Here is an 18,700-nt window from a genome sequence, read left to right as displayed (position 1 = left end):
CCAAGTTCGATCCCGGTACCAAAAAAAAAGCAAAAAGGGGGTGCTGGTAATATAGCCCAGTTTGAGGCCCAGGGTTCAATCTCCAGTACAGGGAAAAAAATAAGTTTCAAGAATCATTTCCTAGTATGTAATCAATTTCTTTTCTTCCCCTCACCCCTTTTTGAAGTACTTGAAGTTGAACCCAGGCCCGTGTGTGTGCCAGGTAAGCATTCTAACCCTGAACTACATCTCCAACCCTTTTTACTTGATTTTGACACACAGTTTTGCTAAGCCAGGCTGGCTTCAAACTTGCAATCCTTCCGCCTCAGCCTCCCAAGGAGCTGGAATGCAGCCATGCACTACCATGCTCAGCTGTGGTCAGTTTCTGGTGGAGGACACAGGGTGGGGAGTTAGAGAGGCGCTCTAAGTGTGGCTTTATTTCACATTAGCTATGTAACTCGGAGCCAGCTGCGCTCAGTTCTCATAAGGGACAGGGGACTGATTCCATATTTATTTACTTATAACTTGCTCCCCAGCAAAACTTTTTCACAGAGCGGATTTTTTTTTAAGCACAACGCAAGCACCTTAGCTCTGTGAAGGCATGCATGGATGGGTAGGTAACTTGTGGCACAGGTGCCTCCTCCTTGGCCAGCCAGCCAGTGCCTCTCCAGCAGGCGCTCTCACCTAGTCATCCTGGCTCTTGGGTGAATGTAAGGAACATGAACCCACACAGCACAACCTTCTGGAACAGTGACAGATGGGGATAAAAGATAAAGCCAAAAATGATTTCTCTTCAGAATTTAATAGGACTTAATGCAAGGAGTGATGGGAAAATATGTAAAATGTTTACATTTAAGGATTCTGTTCTTTGTTTTTTTTGAAACAGGGTCTCACTTTGTAGTTCAGGCTGGCTCTAAACTCACTATGTAGCCCAGGCTGGCCTTGAACTCATGGCGATCCTCCTGCCTCAGCCTCCCAAGGGCTGGGATTATAGGTGTGCATCACCATGTCCAGCTGGTTTGGTTTTGTGGGTGATGCTGGGGATTGAACCCAAGGCCTTGTGCATAGTAGGCAAGTGCTCTACCACTGAGCTACACCACCGCCCTGAATGTGTAAATTTTATAAAAAAAGAACTTATTATAGTAAAAAAATACCCCAAGAATAATGGAGTAAGTGTGTTCAAAGTAAGGGAGAGTATTTCAAAGGGGAGCTGAAATCTAAGCCAGTCATTCAGGAGACCAAGAAGCAGGCTGTAAGAACTCCTGCAGCAACAGATACCTAAGAGGGTGAGAGTGTGGTCAGAGCTGGAAGGAGGGACTGGCTGAAAAAGTCTGAATAAATCAGGTACAGTGGCCCACACCTGTAATTCCAGCACTCTGGAGGATCACAAGTTTGGCCCTGGGCAACTGAGCAAGTTCCTGTCTCAAAATAAAAAAATAAAAAGGGCTGGAAATGTAGCTCTGTGTAAATGTTCTGATTTCAGTCCTCAGTACCTCATTAAAAAAAAAAAACAAACAGCGCCAGGGATTTAGCTCAGTGGCACCCCGCCTGCCTTGCAAGCACAACGTCCTTAGTTTGATCCCCAGTACAGAGAAAAACAAACAAACAAACAAACTCTGAATAAGCACCAGCTGGACTCCCCAAGTCCCTTCTCCTACCTTGGCAAATAAGCAAAACTTCACTTCCTGGAGCAAATCCACCAGGATGGCCAGGCACACTGTATAGCTGCGAGCAGGGGTGAGCTACAGCATGAATTTCCAGTGACCTTCTCACTCAGCTTCCACACGACTTGTCCCTGTGTGTACACCTGGGTGGGTGGGTGGAGTTAAAGAGAAAAGACAGTGACACCTGCCAGGCCTCAAGGATCACTCTGCAGTGTATCCTAAAGCCTAAGAAACAATGACACCCCTCACCCTCAACACCACTGTTCCTCCCTTCCTCAAGGCGAACTTTGGCAGGCAGAAAGGATAAAGCAGGTCTGCAGACGGATCCAGGCACGGCTGAAGATGGAATTACATGGTGTTTTTGAGGCTAACGACACCTTCTCCCACTCTTCTCCCACCATCTGCCTTATCCAACTAACAGAAGGCTAGAAGACTTTTCTGTAGAATTAGTCCACCAGAAAAATCCATAAAGATAAATAATCCCCACAAAATGGCCCAACAAGGCCCATCCCACTGAGCACCCTAAAGCTGGCACCCCATCATGTTTAAAATTCTAAAGCAGCTTTTTTGTGATCATTTGCTTCATTCATTTTGATTTTTTTGGTGCCGGGGACCGAACCCAGGGCCTCATTCATGCTAAACCCAGGCTCTGCTACTGAGCTACACCCATGGCTCTTTAAGCCATAGTCATTCTTAAAAATGAACCACCAAGAATCGCCAGACTCTCTGAAACAAACAGATGAAAGCAAAAACTATATATAAATCAGTCAAAACTTATAAACTATCAGGGAGGGAGACACAGAGGAGTTACTGCTTCATGGGTAGAGAATTTCAGTTTGTGAAGATGAAAAGGTTCTGCAGACAGTTGGTGAAGATGGCTGAACAATGTGAACATACCTAATGCCAATGAACTGTATACCTAAAATGGTTAAAATGGTAAATTATATGTTATCACAATAAGAAAAGCAGAAGTTAGGGCACACAAGGCCCTGAGTTTGAGCTCCAGCACTGCTAGCAGGGGGACAAATGCACCATCCTCAAAGAAATGAAAGAGGACTTGGGGCGGGGGGCGGGCTCAGTGGTAGACCACTTGCCTGGCATGCACCAGGCCCTATGTTTGATTCCCTGGCACTGCAAATAAATTCATTCAATCATTCAGTCATGTACCTTACTCAGTACATGACGTGGCTCATCCCTGAGACACAGTTTAATCCCAAAAAGTTCAGCAACACAAACATGACTACTTACTTGTTGGCTTTCTCACTGCTGGCTAAGGATTCAGCCTTCTCAAGTCTGCTAATCAGTTACCATTAGTCTTTCCTTCTTTCTAGCTTCCAGAATTTGGTTGTTACCTGCTTTGGTCTTATTATCATTTTGAGGCTTTTGGAAAAATCTCCTCTACTTATTTAAAGACAGGGTCTCACTGCATAGTTTAGGCTATCCTAGAACTCCTCGTGATCTTCCTGCCTCAGCCTCCCAAGTGCTGGGATTCCAGATGTGCACCACCACACTGGGCTTCCTCTACTGTTTTAATGGAGTCTTGAGGCTAGTGTAGAATTACATGTACATGTTCAATACACCCTTAAATAATGCTAAATTTTTAAAAAGTCAAGTAATATGTCCAAGCCCATTTTGTTAGTGTAGAGCCACAGGTACCCAAACTGCCCAAGGCAACCTATGGATTTGCAACAAAACGACAAGGTGTTATGGTTTATATCTAGATGTCCCCCCAAAGCCTCATGCACTAACAGGTGGGGCTTTTGAGAGGTGACTGGACATGGCAGCATGATATTCATCAGTGGATTAGTTCACTGATGAGTTTATAGCTAAATGTGATGTTGGGAGGTGGGTCTAGTCAGAGGGGAGTCACTGAGGGCCTGACCAGGAAGGGCTCAGCTCTTCCCCTCCTCCTTTCTTAATGCTTTCTGCTTCCCATCTGCCACACTGCCCTGCCTTGCAGCCAGCTGATTATGGACTAGAACAGTGATGGAGAACTTTTTAGAGATCAAGGACCCAAGATGCAACTCAAAACCCACTTATTTATCACAGTGTCAACACTGCAATTAAACCTGAATACTGTACTGAGGTTTTAATTTAGAAAAAAACAACTCATACATTAATATCTTTTGTCTTAAAAGAAAAACACAGTAAGAGCTTTCACTGATACAAATGGCTTTTTATTGAAAAACAAAAATTTGCATTTGGCATGCTTTTTGCACAATTAACATGATCTTTGCTGTTATATGCACGCTTGGCTGGGGTGACGGCTCATGAGCCAACAGAGAAGGCACTGTATGCCTGCTGCAGCACACTACCATAGGTTCACCACTACTGGACTAGAAGCTCTACAAACTGAGTCAATTGTGGGTATTGGGTATTGTGTCTCAGCAACAAAAAAGAAACTAAGACACAGGGGCATCACAGGGTATTCTAAATTAGAGGAAAAATGCATGATAAATAAATAAGGAGGAAAGTGATATTCTACATCTGTCAAAACACCTGGTAGAGCTGGGCACAGTAGCACAGCCCTGTAATCCCAGCACTGTGGGAGGCTGAAGCAGGAGGATCACAAGTTTGAGCCCAGCGTGGGCAACTCAGTAGGACTCTGTCTTAAAAAATAAATAAATAAAGGGCTGGAAATGTAGCCCAGTGTGAAGGACCTAAATTCAATCCCTAATTTAAAAAAAAGCCAGCTAGAGGCTAAGTATGGTGCCCCATACCTACTAATCCCAGCACTCTGGGAAGCTAAGGGAAGAGGATCATAAATTCAAGCCCAGCCTGGGCAACTTAGTGATTTAACAAGACCATCTTAAGTTTTAAAATATGGGCTAGGGATGTAGCTCACTCAGTATAAAAGCCCCAGGTTCAATCCCCAGTGAGAGAGGAAAAGGAAGGAAGGGAGGAAGGGAGGAATGGAGAGAGGTGGGAGAAAGAGGAAAAGACAGAGACAGAGACACAGAAACACAGACAGCCAGGCAGTTGAGCATTGTGATGCATGCCTGTACAGTAAGTCCTTGACCTACAAACATTCGAGTTGTGAAGTTTCACAAGTGTACTGTATAAGACTCATTTTGTCAGCTTACAAATGAATCCAACTTACAAACAATTCTCCCAGAACAGTACTTGGAACTCACTGGTAACTCGAGGATTTACTGCAAGACTCTAAAACAATTAAACAAATAGGCACGCAGAAAGAGAGAGGAAAAAAATGAAATAGTACTGAGATGTGGCCCAGTGGAGCGCCTGCATAGCATACATGAGGCCTGCATTTATGCATCAGATTTGAAAAGGAAAAATGGTAAACAAATCAAACACATTTTTGGTGGTATGTATCACCAATGATACTGAAATTGTAGAAAGATACATCTGTTAAATTTCCCATTCAAAAATATTGTAATGTAGGAGAATCATTTGCCAACCAGTATAAACAAATGTGATACACACAAAAAAGGTAAAATTCAGGGTCACAGAAATAACTTGCAAAAGGGTCAGAACAATCACTTCACAGATAATCATTTTTCAACTGAGACCAAGAATAAGAAAGTCAAAAGGTTGGGCATGGTAGTGTACTCCTATAATCCTTGCACTCTGGGAGGCTAAACTAGAAGGATCAAAAGTTCAAGCCCAGCCTGAGCAATTAAGCAAAACTCTTGTCTCAAAACAAAATTAAAAAGGGCTGGAGATGAAGTTCAGCAGCCCATGGTTCAATCCACAGCACACCAAAAAGGGCGGGGCAGGGGGGCGAAACCACTGAGCTAAATCTCTGGCCCCTGATTTGTATTCTTGAAAAAGTCACTCCACCTGTAGAGTGGAGAATCGGGAGAAGATGGCGGGGAAAGGAAACGTTAGGAAGTTGTTACACTGTAACAGCAGGGGCAACTTAGTGTCTGAGAAAGTCAAAAAAAAAAGGGCTAGAGATGTAGCTCAGCAGCAAGGTCCCCCTTTGACCTTAGCCCAGCCTACCCCCTCTGAGGGGTGGAAGGGGAGGGAAGAACCACACACTGGGAGGATACAGCAGATTAAGTCAATATTGAGAATCTCAGTACCCAGAAATGTCTATAGGAAAAAGCCTATAAAAGTGGCATGATTTATATGGAATACAAATGGAGAAAGATTGGGGGAAATGTTATACTGTTGGACAGATAGAGTGGCTCTAGTTAACAGATGGTTATAAGGCCATCAGAGAAGCATAAAGCCCAGTTCTCAAACTGAGCTCCACAGGATTCTGGCTAATAATTAAAAGTGGTCACACATACCAGAATGGAGGAAGGAAGGGGGAAATAGCATGTCTATACATCCCTCGGTTTACAATAAGCCAGAACAGCAAATATTCTTAAACCTGAATTTTGCAGTTTTTGAATAATCCTTATGCAATTCTGCCAACCAACACTTAAACATTTCAATGTAATGTGTACTACTACTTCCACCAAGAAGTCAACTCTTGGACTGGGGATGTAGCTCAGTGGTGCCATGTTTGCCTAGCAAGCCCAAGGTCCTGAGTTTGATTCCCGATATTAGGGCTGGGGATTTAGCTCAGTGGTTTTGTGGCCTGCTGCGCAAGCACAAGGACCCGAGTTTGATCCCTGGTACCAAAAAAAAAACAAAATTGATTCCCAGTACTGAGGGAAAAAAATAAAGTCAACTCTTCTAAGTGTTAAGGAGTCCAACTGCTTAAGAAACTACAAAAGCAGAATTACATAGAGCTACTACCTAAAAGATCACCTCCCACACACACTTTTGGGCTCAAAGGACTATAAAACTTGAAATAGAAGCTTTGATTCAAGTAGACAAGTAAGGGAAAGAAAAGAGAAAGAGGAAAAATATAAAGAAAAATATCTTCATGAACCTATTAAATTAAATGTGAAATCTCATCTACAACTGTTTGCAAGCCATAAGCATCACCTGGGAAGCTTGTTTCGTTTTTGAACCCAGGGCCTCATGAATGATACAAAAGCTCTCTAACAACGTACTACACCCTGAGCCCTTGAGAAACTTTTTTAAAAAAATACAAATACCCAGGTCCCACCTTAGAACTACTGAGGAAGGGTCCAGGCATTTGGAGTTCTGCTTTTTGTGGTTGCTGTTGTTTTGGTTTTTTTGAGACAGGTTCTCACTATGTAATTTAGGCTGGTCTTAAACTCACTAGAGGCTCAGACTGGCCTCGAACTTGCAGTGATTCTCCTGCCTCAGCTTCCTGAGTGCTGTGATTGCATATGTGTACCACCACATCCGGCATGGGTTCTGTTTTTTTGACTCCGGATTCCCTACATTGCCCAGGCTAACCTCAAGCACCACTCCTCAGCCTCCTGAGTAGCTAGGCCTGTAGTCACTGCGCCTAGCTGTTTTATTTTGATTACCCAATTGATTCTAATGGCAGCTGGGTTTTGGGAAAATTGGATTTGATGACCCTGAAGGTGATATACATATATCTTTAAATTCCAAATGGACAATTCTGTGTCAAAGGCACTGAAAACTGCACTGATCTACACACTGCACTGCAGCCAGCATCACGCCCCACAGAGGCAGAATGCATCCTTCATCAGCCTGTAAGGGCAGATTCTATTTAAGTCACTGACTGCATCTCCCTCGCTCCTCCCCTAACACGTCTTTACCTTGGGGTCAATTACACTGCAGAGCGGTGAATATTCTCTCTCCACTACAGAGAAAAGTAACTCCTCAAATTAGAACTGTAACATCCAGTCAAAGAATTCCAGCTCCTGCATTTTCTCTCACATATTTTTTTCTTTATCTCGCTACCTTGAGTAAAAAGCAAAACTGATTTAAATCATCCTTCATTGATAATATTTTATCAATAAACAAGAGACACCTGGGAGACTAGGTGCATGAAAGAATGAAGGGCAGTCTCTCCCTCCTGCCTCAGACACCCAAGTGCTGGGATAACAGGTGTGCACCTTGCCCAGCTTCTCTGTGTATTTTCAATGAACATGAAATATTTTAGAAGCAGAGTGAGAGGTCTCAAAAATAAGCGGAGGATTCCTTCCAAAGTAGGCCAAGGTGTAAATGAAACCCCACCCGGCTTTTCTCCTAAGAATGACTTTCTGGGCAAAAGCTATTCTGAGTCAAGAGTGGAGATTTAAATCATCCCTCACTGATCATATTTTATCAATAAGCATGAAACATCTGACTGACTAGGAGAGTCTAGTTTCTTCCTAAGGGTGCCCATCCAAAGCACAGACTGCAGGTGGGTCTGACCAGTTAAGATCCTGGCGGGGCACCCTTCTCCACACAGAGCCGAGTTAGCTATTCTGGAGAAAAGGCAAAAACCATAATTAGGAACTTGGCATCAAATATCCTGAGTATCTTTAAACGTAGCTTAACTAGAGGCCCAAATCATTTCATTAAATTCTGCCAACTAATTTATGTAGGTATAAGAAATACTTTACATGCAGTGAATTAAAAACACTACCAAACGGTAGACTATGATTTCCACTCATCCTCTCCGCACTCCTTGTGCCCCAACAGAGTACCGTACGGAAGAACGGGAATGGATACTACGTAGCGAAAACAAGAGGAAAAAGCGGCTTCCCAGCACAGCCAATGTCCAGGTGAGACATTCCTGTCCCCTAGAAAGGGTCCCATGAGTGTGAGGGAAGAAACCGAGGCAGAATCGCACGATCACGTAAAGGCCCTCGACTTGCAAGGCGGCAGGCGCCGAGGCCTTTAACCGCGCTGTCCCTCGAGAAGCTGTCCCCGGCTTCAGAAGCAGCGACCGCGGGCGCCAGCCTTCTCGAGCCTGCGTCGCAGAGCTCCGGGTGGAGAGAAAAAAGGGAGGGCAGCAGTCCCTCGGGACGAGCGCCTCCTGAGTCCCCACCAGCCACTCCGCGCCCGGGAGAGATGCTGCCACCGGTGGCTCCGGGCGCGGGGGAGGCAGCGCCCGAGGCGGCCAGACCCGGCCGCTGAGCTGGCGCACCGCGAATGGCCAGGCCCCGGTCCGACAGTCATTTGCCGCGGGGCCACCCGAACTCTCGCTTACCTGAGTCCCTCGCTCGTGGCACCCACTCCGCCGCTGACCTAGGCGCCGCGAGAGCCGGGACTGCGGCCCCGCCGCCGCCACCGCGGGGGTAAGAGCCCGCAGCTAGGAGAAGTCCGGCCTGCTCGCGGCAACCACGGCAGCACACTGCCTCCAGCGCCGCCGAGCCGACCTGTGGGCGCTCACTTACTGCGTCACCGACCCCTGCACTTCCGCCTCTTGGGGGTGTGGCGCCGTCCGGGTTCCTCTTCCGCCCGGCACCGCCCGGGCTCGGCATCGCTGTTCCTCTTGAGGTCTGTGCTGCACGTTTTCTGGATAAATCCGTGCAGTGCCTTCTCATGTTTCTGCTCCGAAGAGCCGTGTCGCACCACAGCTGCCTCACCCTCTACTGATCACTGTCTTTTTGCCATAACCAAAAAAAATCACTCTTCTGTTCTGGACTGCGTTTTTTGAGGCCTGGCTCAAGCTTTTTTATCTCTTGATTTCCTTGTTGATCTTAATTAACCCTTTCGTATTGTAATTTCCCTTTGGTGTTGTTTTGGCACTGAGAGTTGAACCTAGGGCATTGGCACTGAGCTACATCCCCAGCCTTTTTTGTTTTTGTTTGGTTTTTTTTTTTTTTTTTGGTACCGGGGATCGAACTCGGGTCCTTCTGCTTGTGAGGCAGGCGGTGGAACCACTGAGCTAAATTCCCGGCCCACCTTTGGTTGTTTTTTGAGACAGTGTTGCTGTGTAATTCAGGCTGGCCTCGAACTCGCAGTGATATTCCTGCCGCAGCCTCCCGTGTGCTGGAATTGGTTACAGGCCCTTTTCTTACCTGGGGACAGGATCTCACTAAGTTGCCCAGTCTGGGCTCCAAACTTGAATCCTCCTGCCTCTTCCTCCCAAAGTGCTGGGATGATATATGGGCCACCACTCCCAGCTGTAATTTGCATCTGTCCTTTCACCAAGCTGCCCAACATTTTCCAAGGTGGGCAGAGCCTGGTTTTAACCACGGTTGTCCCAGCTCTGAACAATTACTAATTTACAAGGGCCTTAGGAAGTCTGTAGTAAATCTTCAATTCTCTTTCTGATAAAGAAAAGTAACTTCAGCTTTTTATGTTGAAGCACTAGTCATTTAATAACATTTTAAAAATCTGAACATGCAAAACCTCCGAGTATTTGGAGAAAAAGACATAATCCAGTGTCCCAACAGGAAAAATATATAACTTTATGATGGAAGATGAAGTTGGTTTTAGACATTATTTGGTTTCGAGCAATGAAGTGGAGACTGACACAATGGATTACTAAAGATCAATTGCTGAGATCTTTGTGCCTCGAGCATAGGCAATAAAGGTGTGTACTGACTGTAGAGAAGCTAAAAACAGGCTGGGGATGTTTCTCAGTGGGAGTGAGGTAGTATACAAGAAATAAAGATATGTTGGGTACGGTAGTGAACACCTGTAATCCCAGCACTCAGGAGGCTGAGTTAAGGATCACTGTGAGTTCAAAGCCTGCCTGGGTTCCATAGTGCGTTCAAGGCCAACCTTGAACATATACACACCAAAAAAGAGAGAAAAAGGAAGGAGGCAAGGAAACTTTATATATCTTTACTCTGTGTATCTTTACTCCTTAGGCCTCTTTGTGCTCCCTAGCCTTTTTCCTTCCAGGCCCATCACACCAGGTCCCTGGATACTACCATAACCTTAGAATGAAGAAACAGCCAGATTCGGGGGCATAGACCTGTAATCCTAGTGCTCTGGGAAGCAAAGGCCTTAGCAATTCAGTGAGACTTTATCTCTAAATAAGGTGTGGGGGGGGCCTGCAGATGTAGCTCAATGCAAGACCCTGGGTTCAATCTCCAGTACCCCTCCCCTCAAAAAAGGATAAAAAGATTCAAGGGGATCAAATAACTATTTTTTTTCTTTCTTTGAGACAGGGTCTCGCTATGTAGTTCAGGGTGGCCTTGAACTCACTGTGTAGCCCAGCCAGGCCTTGAACTTGAAGCAGTTATCCTACCTCAGCTTCTCAAGTGCTGGGGGGAAAAAAAATTCATCAACTACCATCTGGGGCCAGGGATTTAGCTCAGTGGGTCCACTGCCTGCCTCAAAAGTGCAAGGACCCGAGTTTGATCCCTGGTACAAAAACAAAAATCCATCAAGTGCTGGGATTACAGGTAAGTGCTGCAGGCCCCTCTCAAAGGCAGATCTTGAACCTCTGGATCTGTCTTCTTGGCGTGGCCATACTAGTTAAAGCTTTTCCTCCTTTAGAGATTCCCAACCCCAGACAATAATGCGTGACACTGTCTCAACCACCACACTCTTATTTTCTGAGCATGTACTTCTTTGACTCCGCCTAAATAAATCTGCCTATGCCTCTTACAGATGCCCTGAAATGCTTTTCTGTGAATTGAAAAATCTACTCTGTAAGGGGGAGTTTAGGTCCTTTTCCTCTGGGGAACCTGCTCGAACCCCATCAGGTGACAGGAGGGCACCCATTAGCATGCAGCATGAGTTTATCCTAGCACTCAAAAAAAAGGGGGTTTGAGGGTGCAGCTCACTGGGAAAGCGCTTGCCTGCCCCGGGTTTGATTCTCAACACCACAAAACAAAACAGCCACTAACAGCTACAAACTGGTTTGCTTTTAATTAGCACTATGTGTCAGTAAATTCTAAACAGTGTCAGCAATATGGTTCTTTCCAAACTAAAACTTTCCATAGTCTTATTTCTAAACAATTAAAATAATTTTAAATTGGCATATTCCCTCAGTGTAAAAGTAAATCTTTTGAGATTCCACTCCCAGCCAACATGGAATAACAGAGATCACATTCACCCTTCTGTTACAAGTTTTAGGGCAAAAGCCCTGGTTCCAGGGCCCTCAAAATGCCACTGGAGACCAGCAGTGAAGGGCAGGAAGGGGCTTTAATTAGTATGGCCTCGGGCAAGGGATTTAGCTCAGTGGTTCCAATACCTGCCTTGCAAGTGCAAGGATCCAAGTTCGATCCCTGGTACCAAAAAAAAAAAAAAAATTAGTATGGCCTCGCCAGGAAGACAGATGCAGAGGTTCAAAATCTGTCTTCTAGCAAGGCATGCAGGCACATCCCTGTAATCCCAGCAGTCTGGGAGGCTGAGGCAGGAGAGTGTCGAGTTGGAGCTCAGCCTGGGCAATTTAGTAAGACCCTGTCTCAAAATAAAAAAAGGGATGTAGCTTAATGTGTAGGCCCTGGGCTCAATCCCCATTCTCCATCCCCTATAATCTGTCTTCCAGGGGCTATAAGCAGGTTGGGGTTTCACAAAAAAGTGGAGACGACAAAAAAAAAAAAAGCAGGGGTTGGCTAGGTAATCCTGGTCAAGCATCTTGGCTGGTGTCTCAGAGCCGGCACCTGAGGGCAACTCAGTTCCTAGGAGGCTCTGGCTTAGACTGGCAGCTTCACTTCCCGCTGGAGATTGGTGACCTCATCATGGGGCGTTCTGCGAGGCTGCAGTTTCCTGGAATATGAGGTGACTACAGGTTTAAAACCGTGACTGGAGACTTTGAGGCATTGCTCCAGGAGGTCTGGAATGTTGTAAATAAAAGCTGGCAATTGGATGTCCCTGAAAATTCTGAAATGTAATTTAGCTACTCTTTTCTTGGTGTCCTCAGTCTTGAGAGGGAGGAGAGAGGGTAAGTGAATTTAGGGTTAAGAAACCTTATATTACCAGTTTTTAGATGGATACCCCATAAGTGTTTAACATGCCTTCATGCAGAGCTGAGCGGGGCTCTGACCAGAAGTTCTAAGGCCATAAAGGTGACAGATAAAGTGAAAGCTGGGATGTCCAGCTTTGTCTGCTTTTAGTGACCCACTGGGTGTCTGTAGGCCACACCTCTAAGTCCCTGTTAACACTGGAAGCTGAAACAACTCAAAAGCAGACAGAATACAGGATACAGCTTCCCTCCACTGGTACTGGGGTTGAACACAGAGCTTTCACACTGAGCTACATTCCAGCCCTTTTTGAGACAAGATTTCACTAAGTGGCTCAGGCTGAGCTTGAACTTGCCATCTTCCTGCCTCAGCCTCCCAGAGTGATAGGATCGCAGGTGTGCATCACTACACTGAGCTCTCTTTCAGAATCTTTCCCCTCAATTTCTCACTGCTTTGCAGCTCTGGACGCCAATGTTGTCCACAGCCAGGGCCTAGGGCGTTGAGAAAGCAGCAAACCGGCAGGGCTTACTGCTCTGGGAATAGTGTTTCAAGAATTAGCTCTTATCTAGTTTCTGCCTACTTTGGGTCATTTTTCAGTGTATTCAAATAGTTATTTTTAGTAATTTTGTCCTTTTTTAAATGTCGTTTTTTTTTGGTACCAGGGATCAAACTCAGGACCTTGCTCTTGCGAGGCAGGCGTAGTGCCACGGAGCTAAATCCCCAGGCTGCTAATTTTTATAATTGGTTTCTGTGGAAGAATTGCTTGCTTTCATGGCTTTATCATAAGTCTCATTCCGCAAACTGATATAACAGCTAGTATTTACAACCCCAAAATATATTGATACTGACCATTAAAGTTACCCAACCACGTGGGCGTGGCTCGGCTAAGGTCCGAGCGCCCAGTGCCCTGGCCACTCCTGGCCGAGGCAAACTGTGGGCGACTGCGGTGGTGCCTTCACAGCGGGTGTGGTCGCGGTGGAGTCTTCCAGGCCGTCAAGGGCTTCCACAGTGCTCCTGTTGGAATCAACACGAGTTGGGAGGTAGTGTCCACCGATGGGCAGTAACTTCCCGGTGCGGGGGGCCTATTCACCATTGTAGACTGTGGGGGCACCGGGGCACGGAGAACCCCGGGAATTCCCATCACCGCGATGGGTGTGCTGATGGGGTGTGCTGGCTGCCTGCAGGGGCCCTGGCCGCGGTGGGCTCAGTGATGATGGCCAAGCAGTTCTGAAACGCACCTTTGTTTCTGGAGGGGGAAAGCCAGCTACCCGCTAAGGAGGGCACCCCAGGCTATCCCAGCTATCAGCAAGATCTGTGAGGAGGCCTCCTCGTGACACTGCCACCACGGGAGCTCCAAGGGCCCTGGATTTAATCTCTAGTACTAGGAGAAAAGTTTTTTAAAATTTCTTTATCTTGGAGGGCTGCCTACACATTAACCCATACTTAGAATGACCTTCAACATATTTAGATGCTGTTATTTGAGACAGTGCCTCAATGTGTAATGCACACTGGGCTTGAACTTGCAATGCTCCTGTCTCAGCCTCCCAAATGCTAGAATTATGCACCATCATGACTGGCTTTCCTGTTTATTTTTCAGTGATATCATTGTCTTGGAGCATGCTCCAATAGATTGACAGATGAACCAAAGAAATGATCAAACATCTGAATGCGTCTCATATACCCAACAGTGTGAACAGATAATGTCTGCAATGAAAACTCAAATGGTTAAGGTTCCTTTAAGTTTATTGAAAAACTCTCCAATCAGATTCCTAGCAGCAATCTTAAAAGTATCATGAAGTGCAAGCAATACTGAATGTGGTTATCTTCTAGTTCCAACCCAAACTCCTCCAAAAGTCTAACAATATCAAAGCCATCAAAACCAGATCTACTATTAGACATTCCTTAATCGTGTGGCCATCAGCAAGTAGTTTTTTAAAATGGCGGCCTTTTGTTTTTAAATATAGGAAAAGACAAAGTGAAGTAATTCATCAGTGGAGAAAACCTTTGGTTTGGCAATTGTGATGCTGTTATAACTACAGATTTAAGAACAGAAGATGGGAATTTTTTTGGAATTTTTTTTTTTGGTACTGGGGATCGAACGTGGGTCCTTGCACTTTCGAGGCAGGCGACAGAGCCACTGAGGTAGATCCCCGGCCCGACACTTGTTTTTAAGAAGGCAGCACAACTAGGAAACATTTCAGCTACTACATAGCACAAATTTGGATGGGTGGGCAGAAGGTAACGCGATAGGCAGCTTTTAACAAATACAGCTTGAAACTGGGGGCAAACAAACCACGGTTGCTAAACGTTGCTACCGAGAAGGGCCACAGAGTGAGTGTTCTGTGGAGATGTGAGCAGCCCAGGCAACAGGGAAGTTACCTTGGTCTGCTCAGCTGCTTCAGTCCCAGGGGGTCTCAGGCCTCCCTCCTCAGCAGTTCCCCATACCTGGCCTCACCTCCCAAATACTGCCTTGCTTTTAACAAGAATCACAATGTCTTTCCCAGGAGCAGAGTGAAGGTCCTATTTCATTTTATAGCAGTGATTAACTTTTACAGATGTTTTACTGGGACTAGAGATAATCCAGGTACTGAGGGAATTTTTTTACCCATGCTGAGATGATCTGAATTTACTTGTGTCTAGAAATGTCATTCAGAGCTAAGGACATGGCTCAGGGGTAAAACATGTGCCTGGCATACATCCCTAGATTAGACCCCCTAATGTAAAAAAAAAAAAAAGAAAAGAAAAAAAGAGCCCACTCCCAGCAGTGTGGTGAAAAAGTAAATAGTCAGGTGTGGTAGCAAAAGCCTGAAATTCCCAGCCCTCAGGAGGCTGAGGAACGAGAATCTCTTTGAGTTCAAGGTCATCTGGGCTACGAGGTGAGTTCAAGGCCAGCCTGAACTACTTAGGGATACACTGTCTAAAGACAAAAAAGCCTAAAATGCCCAGGACCTGAAGCAAAGGACAGAATGAAGAAACAGGTCCAAGAGACTATTAAGAGGCAGAATCAACAGGACTTGGTGACTTACCTGACACCACCTAGGTCACATGCCCAGGGGCAAAGGCAGTGCTAGCTGCCGATCTTCCTGCACACAGGAGGGGACGGAGGACAGGAAAGAGTGGTGAGATGAGCTGGGCACCATGGTTTGAAGGGCCTGTGTGACGTCCAGTATCTATCTGGAGTGTAAGAAAGGTGGCTTTGGTTTGTTTAGTGATGCTGGCAATTGAGCCCAGGACCTCATGCATGCTAGGCAAGTGCTGTACCACTGAGCTACACCCCCAGTTCCCAAGTGATTGAGAAGTGTGCACCACCACCACACATGGCTGAAAAGCAGTTTCAAATTGTATAAAAGTTGTCAAATGATAAGACAAAAATCATGAATGTGGAGGCCAGTGATTTAGTGCAGTGGCGCTGTGCCTGCCTCGCAAGCGCAAGGTCCTGAGTTCAATCCCTGGTACCTGCCCCAAAATCAATCAATCAATCAATCAATCAATCAATCACAAATGTGGGAAGCCTGTGCAATTCGCCTGGGAATAGCAAATTGAGGGGTCTTCAGAGAGGCATTTGAAGGCCAGAGGTGAGAGACTAAAGCCCAGAAAGAAAGGTGCCTCTGAAACTGAGGGGATCACTTCAAGGAGGCAGATGAATAGCACCTAATTTAACAGAAGTCATTAGGACTAAAAATAGCCCAATATGCCCCAGATTTAGCTCAGTGGTTCCAGCGCCTGCCTTACAAGCACCAGATCCCAAGTTTGATTCCTGGTACCAAAAAAAAAAAAGTAAAAACAAAAACACTTTAGAACAAAGGGGGGTGGCTGGTGAAGATGCTGCTCAGTGTGAAGGTTCTGGGTTCAATCCCCAGCACTGTCTGAAAAAACATTCACTGGTGATGTTGGCTAGGATGGTTTCAATGGCATGTTCAGGGCAGGAGCAATATAAGGGAAACACTAGGTATAATCTCTTTGCTTAAATACAGCTGAGAAAAGCCCAACAAAGATGGTGTGCACAGATGCTTCTGTTGTGCTGAGGGCTGGGCAAAGGCTGAGGGCCAGCACAGGCACAGCCTGGCCAAGACGAGCCCATGTGGCTGAGGACCTGGGAAGGATGTTGAGAACAGCTGCTGAGAGAGGGAGCAACTCCCACCTTGGCTGGAGACTGCAAAGGCAGAAACCCGGAGCTGGGGATATAGCTCAGTGGCACTGCGCCTGCCTCGAAACCACAAGGTCCTGAGTTCAATGCTGGGCTTTTTCTGGTTTTTTCTTAGAAAGGCTTAATTTTTTAGTCCAGGCTAGCCGAGAACTCCTGATGTAACCCAGGCTGGCTTCAGATGTCTGATCCTCCTGCCTCAACCTCTGGAGTGCTAGGGAACCCCGGATATTCTAGCAGTAAAGCAGAAGAAAGTAGTGTTTGAAATGAAAGGATGTAAGCTTAGAAGTCATGAAATAGCTTTGGATAACAAGGGAGAGGAAAAAGGGCCTTGGAAAGCACCAGGGGACCAGCTCAGGGCCGAGACATCCACACACAAAGATGGGACTGCTTAATGCAGTTCCAGCAGAGCGTGAATTGGTGTTACTGCAGGTATTCACCGAACATCTTGTTTTTTTGAGACAGTCTTGCTGTGCAGTTCAGGCTGTAGCCCAGGATGGCCTCAAACTCACAGCAATTTGCTGATTTGCCTGCCTCTGCTTCCTGAGTGCTTCACTGAACATCTTAAAGTCTATGTGAATACCAAAACATAAGAAAGGAACCCCCCCAAAATAATTCAGATTTAAAGGGAATAAAAAGTCCTATGATGACTTTGGTATATCTCTAGTCCCTTCCAGACTTTTATGTTGAAGTAACCCCAAGTGATGACATTTGAAGATGGGGCCCATGTGGAGGGAGGAGCTTCTCAAAGAGGTCATTCGCAATGGCAGCCTCCTACAGCTAAGAGAAGAGGCCTCGACATGACATCTACTGTGCCAGTGGCTTATCGCAGACCTCTAACCACCAGGCCTTTAAAGACATACATTTCTGGCTGGAGATGTAGCTCAGTGCACAGCGCTTGCTCCAGTAGGCTGAGTCAAAAGGACCGAGGTTGAGGCCAGCCTGGACTAAGGAGTGAGACCCTGTCTCAAAGCAAAAAATAAAACAAGACAGAACTTATGGTATTTAAACCACCATCTGTGATATTTTATTATGGATGCCTGAACTAAAGTTTACTTATTTTTTTATTTTTGTGATGGCGGTGGTGGTGATACTGGGGATTGAACCCAGGGCTCTCACTATGAGTTATATCCCCAATCCTTTTGTATTGTTAAATTGCCCGGGCTGGGCTTAGACTTGGGATTCTCCTGCCTCAGCCTCCCAGAATGGTGGGATTACAACCATGCACACCAAAGACAAATCCTTTATAATTACCACAACATTGTATTTATAAAGAAAGAAGGCCACAGAAAGATCAGAAAACAAGAATAAGCTTCAAAATACGACAGTCAAACCTGGGATTTAGCTCAGTGGTTCCGCTGCCTGCCTTGCAAGCACAAGGTCCCGAGTTTGATCCCCAGTACCAAAAAAAAAAAGATAGTCCATATATGTTCAAAATGGAACAGAGAGAAATTTAAGAAAACCGTCCCAGAAAGTAAAAACAAAAAGCAAAGAGATGAAATGCAAGAGAGGAGCACAAGAAATAAAGATTAATGTGAGATTTCCAGAAAGAAACAATGGTGAGTGGGGAAGCAATTTTCCAAGAAATGTAATTTCCTAGAACTGAAGTACTCAGGGCAACATTTCAGGGTGGATGTTCCAGAGGCAGAAACATGGGCCCTTATAAAGTCCTGCTATCAGATGTTACGACTATCTAGATGCACTCCCAAAGTTTCATGCACTCAATAGTTGGGAGTTTGGGGAGGTAGCTAGATTGAGGGTTATGATGCTGGGATTAAGGGTAAATGATGACTAAGTCAGTCCACTGATGGTTTAGCACAGTTCTGGGTACGGGTAATGGGAAGGCCTACCCAGTTGTGGGTGGTACCACCCAAAAGACAAGTAACCCAGAAGGGATAAAAAGGAAAAGGAAGGGCTGGGGATTTACCTCAGTGGTTCTTCTGCCTGCCTTGAAAGCACAAGGACCCGAGTTCAATCCCTGGTACCAAAAAAAGGGGAAAGGGAACCCAGGCCTGCTGCTGCAGCTACTGTTGCTGGTTTGCTGCCTTCTGCTTGCCCTGCCACGCCACGAACTGTTTCTCCTCTGCAATGCCCCTCTGCCACACTACCCTGCCTTGGAGTCAGACAACTATGAACTGAAACCTCTACAAATGGTGAGCTGAAATAAACTTTTCCTCCTTTAACTTGTGGGTATCAGGTATTTTGTCTCAACAAGAAAAGTAACCAAGATACAGAGTAAAAGGCTCTAGGACAAGAAAGCA

At 45.7% G+C, this 18,700-nt stretch overlaps 1 protein-coding gene and 1 non-coding gene across 7 annotated transcripts in view; both read right to left on the bottom strand.

Moving 5' to 3' along the window:
• Positions 1-8,834, bottom strand: part of Senp5 (SUMO specific peptidase 5) — a 34,684-nt gene extending 25,850 nt beyond the window's left edge. For 2 of the 6 annotated variants that reach the window (XR_015441143.1, XM_021255164.2), the window contains exons 1-2: positions 8,638-8,834; positions 1,638-1,786 (exon numbers count right to left, since the gene is read on the bottom strand). The gene's annotated coding sequence lies outside the window, so the exon portion shown is untranslated. The remainder of the gene's footprint in view (positions 1-1,637; positions 1,787-8,637) is intronic. The other 4 variants (XM_004834712.3, XM_004834714.3, XM_004834715.3 and 1 more) reach the window with 3 other exon arrangements.
• On the bottom strand, positions 1,009-1,080 carry Trnas-acu (transfer RNA serine (anticodon ACU)). The gene has a single exon. It is a non-coding gene; the product is annotated as a tRNA-Ser (tRNA).
• Positions 8,835-18,700: the final 9,866 nt, after the last annotated feature.

Source organism: Heterocephalus glaber, unplaced genomic scaffold (genome assembly GCF_053883595.1).
Source record: "Heterocephalus glaber isolate CG9 unplaced genomic scaffold, H.glaber_assembly_v1.0 deba00001504, whole genome shotgun sequence".
Lineage (NCBI taxonomy): Eukaryota > Metazoa > Chordata > Mammalia > Rodentia > Bathyergidae > Heterocephalus > Heterocephalus glaber.
This window is presented reverse-complemented; position numbering and strand designations above follow the sequence as displayed.